The following is a 6,096-nucleotide window of genomic DNA, read 5'->3' on the forward strand; positions in this document are numbered from 1 at the left end:
CCCGAAGGCGCTCTTGATGAGGTAGACCTATCTACCTCTTCAGAGGAACGCACCAGAGCTCTACGCCAAGAAATTAATTACATGGTGGCTCATTCTCTACACCGCCATTCTGAGAGCTTGGTGAACGCCTTCGAGTGCGTTGCGGTTCGTGTGGTGCAGGAGATCATGAAGCATCAGTACTCTCCGTCGGGACCTACCCTGGGGACTCACCAGGGAGAAATACTGCTCCAGATTAGACCGCCGCTGCCATTCGCGCTTGCAGCGCCAGAGCTACAGGGTTCACCGGCGTACGTCGTCTACAAGGTTGGAGGCGATCCTAGTGATTTCCAATTCCTGTACGAGCCGCCTAAAGAGATCCCACATGGATACATGTGCACATACGTGCCGGACTGCAATGCTTTGGCGCGCACGAACCAGATTGCACCAACAGGGATTTCTGGAGCAGGCGCTGATAAACAGGCATGGCTAGCTAAATATGCCACCGGAACGAGTCATGAGAGCTCGGTCCCTACAGCTAATACCATGGAACAAATCAGCACCATCTTGAGAGACCAGTTCGGCATCCTGCCAAAGAGGAAAACAATCGGCTATTCCAAGCCGTACCCCGACGAGTATGACTTGATCCCGCTGCCACCCAAATATCGGCTCCCTGAATTCTCAAAATTCAATGGAGCAGAAGGGTCTAGCTCAATTGAGCACGTGAGCCGATATTTGGCACAGCTGGGCATGATTTCAGCGTCAGACCCGTTACGTGTGAGGTTTTTCGCACAATCTCTCACGGGATCAGCCTTTGGATGGTACACCTCGTTGCCACCAAACTCAGTTCGGACGTGGAAGCAACTGGAGGAGCAATTTCATGTGCAATATCATTTAGAAGCTACCGAGGCTGGCATTGCTGATCTAACGCAGGTGCGGCAGAAGCGGGGAGAAACGGTGTCTGAATACATTCAACATTTTAGGACTGTCAGGAACCGATGTTATTCGGTTCGTTTAACTGAGAAAGAAGCAGTCGAACTGGCAGCATTGGGCCTCGCAACGCCGATCAAGCATCTGGCTTTCCAAGCAGAGTACAGTTCACTGGCGCACATGGTCCAGAAACTAACATCGTATGAGCAGCGCGACCCTGAATTGTACCAAGACAAGTTCAAGCGTCCGGTAGGCCTGGTCGAGACGGAAGAAGCTGAAGATTCTGCAGGAGACCTGGAAGTAGCCGTGGCTGAATGGGCTCGGGGGGCAGCTCCCGTGTCTTGCAAATGGGTGAAACCACAAGGGCCTGCAAAAGGGTTTGACTTCGACGTGAGCAAAGCTGAGCAGATATTCGATCTATTGCTTAAAGAAAAACAGCTGAAGTTACCCGAAGGCCATAAAATCCCTACAGCACAAGAAATGAACGGGAGACCATACTGCAAGTGGCATCACTCGTTCACCCACACCACCAATGACTGCAAAGAATTTCGTCGGCAGATCCAAACGGCGATAGAACAAGGCCGATTGATCTTTAGCCAGTTTGCCATGAAAGTGGACACACATCCGTTTCCTGGCGTCAACATGGTGGAACCCAATCACTCCGCGAGGCGTCGACTAGATTTCTCGTTCGATGTTAACATGGCAGGGACTGTACGCCACCATGGCAAGGATAAAGAAGAAAGCAGTCACTCCCGCGGCAAGGAAAAGGAGAAGGCCGACCCACGCGACCGGCCCCGATATGATGACAGACGGTACCTCACCGAGGAACAAGTGAGAAGCGTGCGATATCAACGACCACTCTCCACGCATCTCCTTAACAAATATGAGCATCAGTATGACCGACGTCGCGCGTACGACGGAGATGACGAGAGATATCATCGGTCCGATGTAGACAATGGAAGGTACCGTCGGTATGATAGAGACGACGAAGGACATGAACACCGCGCTAAGGGGAGGTCAAGAGAGCAGGAGGACATGGATAGACACTGGGACTGTCCTTTCTTTAAGCACTGCTGGGATTCAGGAATGAGCCGATTGCCCACGATCAACAACTGCCCGGAGTGTAGACGGCAGAAGAGGGACACTGGAGAAGTTTCAGTTTTCAAGCGTCTAGGCCCTCTCCCACCTCAGAACATACGAGCTGAGTCATCTCAAAAAGAAGACTTTGAGGAGTCAGAAGATGAAGAAGAGGATAAGTACCACCGGCCAAGGTGGTGTCCTGATGGACTCAGCCACTCCCAAAAGCGTAGGGTTCAGCGGCTACGTAGCTTGGAACAAGCCGAAGCGCAATACTTGCACACGTTGAGAAAAGCACGGCCCGATCTGGCCGTGAAGATTCAACAAACTTTGGACGAGGAGAGTCGTCCACAGAAGAAAGTATGGCGCCCCAAGCAAGTAAAAGCCGATGCGAGTGCATCGGCTGGCACAAACATGGTGTTCATACTTCCGTCAGAGTTTCGTGCTCCAGGAACCGAAGAAGTGCCGATAGCACAGTTTGATCGCGGTCCACGGCCAGTCATCTTTGAAAAGCCACGAGAGAAGGGCTACAAACATATGAAGGCCCTGTACCTAAAAGGTTATATCAATGGGCAGCCTGTCGGCAGGATGTTGGTTGACACGGGAGCGGCAGTCAATATAATGCCATATTCCATGCTACGGCGTTTGGGACGCTCCAGTGCAGATCTGATCAAGACCAACGTCACACTAAACGACTTCAACGGCCAAGCATCAGGGACACAAGGCGTTCTGAACATGGATCTAACCGTAGGCCGAAAAACCATCCCAACAACGTTCTTCATCGTCGACAGCAAAAGCACCTACGCTGTCCTGCTAGGGAGGGATTGGATTCACGCCAACTGCTGCATTCCATCTACAATGCACCAATGCCTCGATACAATGGGATGGAGATGACGTGGAAGTCGTGCATGCGAGATGACTCGATCGAGGTCTCGATAGCCGGCATGAATATATGGGACTCGGAAGACCAAGAGCCGCTCTCTGGAGTCAGTTTGGACGGCTGTGATTGCATCGAAGTGACAAAAAACGGGGTGAGGCTGGTCTTATCCACCGTTCTGGTAGAGTAGCAAGAGCAACATCCATCGACATACGTGGCAAGGCCGATCCCTGCGATCGGCCCCAAAAAATAAAAAGCGAGGGTCTCACCTCAAGCATGCCACGTAGTCGTGGTAGGAAGACTCCCTCATGTAGGGGAGCACAAACAAGTTGTAAGCCTTCATTGAACAATACAATCAACAAGGAGGCCGATTCCAGCAATCGGCCAAAATTATCCTCGCCATACGTTATGCCTGTGTTCAGCATCGATCTAACAGGCGACGGAAAGCTAGGGTATGGGTTTACGTCGGCCGATGAGCTAGAAGAGATTGACATTGGTCACGGGGATAAGCCACGACCAACATTTATCGAGCAAAAAGTTGGATCCGCATCCGAGGGGCCTGATGATAGCTTTGTTGAAAGAATACCCAGACTGTTTTGCCTGGGATTATACAGAGATGCCCGGGTTGGAAAGGAGCATCATTGAGCATCGGCTCCCTCTTAAGAAAGGATTTCGGCCGTTCCAGCAGCGAGCACGACAGATGAAGGCCGAAATTCTAGAAGAAGTCAAGAAGGAGATTGAGAAGATGTTGAGCGCCGGGTTCATCAGGCCATGCAGGTATCTTGAGTGGATATCTAGCATCGTACACCGTAGAGAAGAAGGACGGCCGATGGCGCATCGCCATAGATTTTCGCGATCTCAACGAGCCACTCCGAAGGATGAGTACCCTATGCCGGTAGCCGAAACGTTGATCAATGCGGTCTGGCTGGGCATAAGGTTTTAAGCTTCATGGATGGCAACGCCGGTTACAACCAAATTTTCATGGCTCCAGAAGATATACACAAGACTGCATTCAGAGTACCAGGTTCGGTGGGCTTGTTCGAGTATGTAGTCATGACATTTGGGCTGAAAAATGCCGGCGCAACGTACCAACGAGCCATGAATTACATCTTTCATGATCTGATCGGTAAGTTGGTGGAGATCTACATTGATGACGTGGTGGTCAAGTCTGTCTCAGTGGAGGGACACCTGGAGGATTTGCGACGCATCCTGGACCGAACTAGAAAGTTCGGACTAAGAATGAATCCAAAGAAGTGTGCTTTTGGTGTGACGGCCGGTCAATTCCTGGGCTGCCTAGTTCATGAACGTGGAATTGAGATCGGCCTGAAAAGCCAGGAGGCAGTACGAACAATGAAGCCACCTACCACTAAGAAGGAACTCCAAAGTCTCATCGGCAAAATCAATTTCGTCAGAAGGTTCATCTCTAATCTGTCAGGACGAATTGAGCCGTTCATGGGATTGGTAAAAATCAAACCTGGTGAGGAGTTTCACTGGGGGCAGAGCAACAGCGAGCATTTGATGAGATTAAAGAATATCTAACGAAGCCACCCGTGTTGGTTCCGCCCCAGCAAGACAGGCCATTCTATATTTACCTGTCAGTAGCTGATACTTCCATCGCCTCAGTGGTGGTGCAAGTCTACGATGGTATGGAAAGAGTTGCTTTCTACCTCAGCAGAAGGATGTTGGATGCAGAGACTAGGTACCCTGAGATCGAGAAGTTGTGCCTCTGCCTATTTTTTACACCGCACCAAGCTTCGTCACATCTTTCGACAGCAGAAATCGTCATCATCACGCAAATCGGACGTCATCAAGCACATCTTTGTCGGCTCCTGTGTTGAAAGGCCGACTCGGTAAGTGGATGTTTGCATTATCGGAATTGGATCTCCGGTATCAACTCTGCGAAAGCGATCAAAGGACGAGGCGTTGGCCGATCCGATCGCTGAACGAATCAGCAACTGATATCGCGGCACTATCTGTGCGTGTACATTATGGGCCATGTTTTTCGATGGATCGGTTTGCGATGATGGTTGCCGGCATCGGCATTCTACTCGTGTCACCCAGGGGGCAACCTTGCTCCTTCTCCATCGGAGCTGTCTGCCCCTTGCACCAACAGATGTTCTGCTTTGAGAGTCTGGCATGATGCGTAGGGGATGGAGTTGCTTATTGAAGCCGGGGCAGCAAGCGCGTGGAGACTGTTTGGAGACTCAAAGTTGGTGATTTCCCCGGCTGTCACGGGCCCACGAGTCATAAATGTGAGAGCGAGTCGCTCTTCCCGTTATGGATGCAATGCCGTGAGCTGATGGCACGGCCCAGAGTACGCAAGCTTCAAGCTGGGTCCGGGTGTCGCAGAATGTCCCAGAGGCAAACGATCTCGCACGAGATGGCCGTCGGGCTACAGGGACGTAGCGAGATGGAGCCCGATGTCCGGGTAGGGATTCATGGGACGCAGTTAATGGTGGAGGCCGATATCTTCTGGCATTACTTGAAAGGTTCGGACTCGGGGGGCACCTAAGCGGATAAGGTGCAAGGCCATGAAGTATGTACCTTGTGGCAGAATGACATGTTCTACCACAGGACTTCGGGAAGGATTACTTCTCCAGATGTTTAGGGCCAGCCGAGTCAAAATCGGCTCTTACACAAGGTACACGAAGGCGCACGTGGAACTCATCAATCGGCTCATAAGATGAAATGGTTTGATCGGGCGATCGGGGTTTTGTTGGCCCCACCATGTCTTTGGAGAGACTGATTTTAATTACTATAAAAGGGTGTCAAGCATGTCAGAAGGTTGGGAAGATTCGAGATGGCACCTGCATCGGCAATGAACCCCATCATCAAGCCTTGGCCATTCCCGAGGTTGGGGTATGGATATGATCGGCAAGATCAATCCTCCATCGAGCAAAAGGCTATGTGTGGTTTGGCCATCCTGATTATTTTACTAGGGTGGTGGAGGCCGTTCCTATGAAGTCGATATCGGCCGATGTTATCCAATTTTGTGAAGGAGCATGTCATTCACAGATTTGGGTCCCGGACTATCACGACCGATGGAGGTTCGGTTTTCGTTTCTCGCGAGTTTAGAGGGATTGCGAGGACATGGGGATTAAGTTGATCCGATCGTCCCCATACTATGCTCTGTAGATGGGCAAGGCCCGACGTCAACGAGCCTTATCAGGTAGTCCAAGAGGAAAGTTGGCACCCTAGGCGTTGGCATAAGGTTTTGTCGAAGCTACAGTGGGCTT

Source organism: Lolium rigidum, chromosome 1, assembly GCF_022539505.1.
Source record: "Lolium rigidum isolate FL_2022 chromosome 1, APGP_CSIRO_Lrig_0.1, whole genome shotgun sequence".
Classification (NCBI taxonomy): domain Eukaryota; kingdom Viridiplantae; phylum Streptophyta; class Magnoliopsida; order Poales; family Poaceae; genus Lolium; species Lolium rigidum.